Here is a 2,247-nt window from a genome sequence, read left to right as displayed (position 1 = left end):
TTTAAGCAGCCCCCCTTTTTTCCCCTCCAAGAAAATATCATACAAAAGATGTGTTTATCTGATTAAACATCTGTTGCTAAGTTTGGTATTGTTCTGATGAGCTTTTTCTTCAGGTAGTTCCACTTCTGTCGAACGCGATTGGTTGGCAAGGTGGAAGCATCCTAGCTCTTGAAACCTTAAAGCGTGTTGTAGTTGCAGGGAATCGAGCAAGAGATGCACTTGTTGCACAGGGTCTCAAGTGAACATCAATATCTCTTTAGACCCTAAGTTGTAGAATTGTTATGCATGTGAAATGTGCAGACGCGGTTAATGAAACGACAATGCGCATAAATTCATCTGTGTTTTCATGATAAATTTTCTAAGATGGGTGCATAAGTAATGCAAATCATGCAATTAGTATTTATTAGATACAAAGTAATTTCGGCCCACAACGTGCAATTATCTGTCACCTGTGCTAAGATAAGGGTGGGTGATTGAGTCTGTTTTTAGAATATTATTGGGATATGCATCCTGATAAAACTACTGTTGCATGTTCTCTGTGTCATGCAATAGTAACATGGCATATATTTGTTGTAGGGTTGGTCTTGTGGAAGTTCTTCTTGGCCTTCTTGATTGGCGAGCTGGGGGAAGAAATGGGCTTTGTTCACAGATGAACTGGAATGAGTCAGAAGCAGCAATTGGCCGGGTTCTTCAAATTGAGGTCTGTACCATATCATGATTTGTGTGAACACATACTGCCTTTTCTGCATGGTGGTTTGGAAAATTCAGATGGTGCCTTTAGATTAAATGATAAATGGCTTTATATCCAAGTATAGAACATTTGCAATGAACTAACATAAAATGCCAGACCAACCTTGTGGGACAGAAGTGGTGCATAATTAGCAAAAGAAATTATGTTCTGAATTCATATGATAGTTGCTCAAGGTGGTCTGAGTTCTATTTTGTTTAATTTCTCCAGAAATATATTTGTGTTTCTAATCTCTTTGTGGTCATAATCCCTTTGTTGTGGGATCTTCCATGTTTCCTTCAAAAGGACAAGGAAAAACAATATGCACACCAAAATGAAAAGCTCTAAAAGGATTAGTAGTTTACAAGTCCTTGTTAAAAGCTTTTCTTGAGGTATTGTGATTGTTTCGTGAGTTTTTGATTAGCATGCGAGAATACTAAGTGAATAACGATTTATTTAGGCTTAAGAAAATTAAAGCTGCGGAGAAGATTTCTGTATCTTCGTTTCACATGTATCTTTGATCTGCTTTGCACTGTAGATGCAGGCTTATTAAGGAGTTCTTCCATACTCTCGCATAGGATGGGCAGGATAAGGTATAGTGGGGTCTAGTTTGGATCTAGGTAATAGAACCGCCAGGATAATAGATCATATGCTCTGAATTTGTGGGTTGATCAGGCATAGTGCATGAGTTTTAATACATTTAGTGGGTAATGTTGTGACACTGCAGATTATCAGGAAACATGGAGTGTAAATGAATTTTTGAAAAGCATGAATTGTTCTGAAATAATTTACATGCCAAATGTATGTGATACATGAATTAAATATTGAAAAGCATATATTTTTTTTTAAAACTAATTTGCACACCAAGTATATGTGAAACACAATTGACAGATAAGATGGTTTTTAGAATTCAATGGATCTTTTAGTAATTTAATATTCGGAAAAAGATGTCATATTTTGTTGTAACGAATCTTCCAATAGACGTTATTGGTGAAGTTCCTTTTTTTTAGTCAGTTTGAGTAAGATTGAAAGTGATGAGCTCCAGCTCAAATATTGTTTTATTTGGTAATTTACTGTGAAGATATGATCAGCTACCCCCAAAACCCTTCTATTGTATTTGGTCTCTGAAATATGCAACATGTTAATAGATCTAGATCTGAAACTTTGAAATAATTAAGCAGGCTGTTCAATAACTTTTAATGAGTTGCCTATTATACTCTTGTTTTAATAACCATTGATCTTCAATTGTTAAAAAAAAAGAACGTTATAGATTTTAAATAATTTAATATATATTGTATTTATGTATATTTACACAGATAGCTCCTTTTGTGGGTGGCATGCTCACTCTGAGAGAAGACGAGTTTGGACAATCTTATTCTTATGCATGTTTGTTTATACTTTAATTTTTAATTTTTAATTTTAAAATTCTAAAATAATAATTAAAGTAAAAAAGTATTTTTTTTTTTTTACGTATTCTCACTGAAAATATGATGTACGTATTCTCACTGAAAATATGATGT

The 2,247-nt window shown here is 34.0% G+C and overlaps 1 long non-coding RNA gene across 2 annotated transcripts in view; it reads left to right on the top strand.

Annotated features, from left to right (window-relative positions):
* The first annotated feature begins 16 nt into the window (after window positions 1–16).
* The window catches only part of LOC105179643, a 4,453-nt gene continuing 2,222 nt past the window's right edge, over window positions 17–2,247 (top strand). For both annotated transcript variants that reach the window (XR_849329.2, XR_002286359.1), the window contains exons 1-2: window positions 17–238; window positions 577–700. This is a non-coding gene — a long non-coding RNA (uncharacterized LOC105179643). The remainder of the gene's footprint in view (window positions 239–576; window positions 701–2,247) is intronic.

The sequence above is a fragment of the Sesamum indicum genome, unplaced genomic scaffold, assembly GCF_000512975.1.
Source record: "Sesamum indicum cultivar Zhongzhi No. 13 unplaced genomic scaffold, S_indicum_v1.0 scaffold00185, whole genome shotgun sequence".
In the NCBI taxonomy this organism is placed as follows: Eukaryota; Viridiplantae; Streptophyta; class Magnoliopsida; order Lamiales; family Pedaliaceae; genus Sesamum; species Sesamum indicum.
This window is presented reverse-complemented; position numbering and strand designations above follow the sequence as displayed.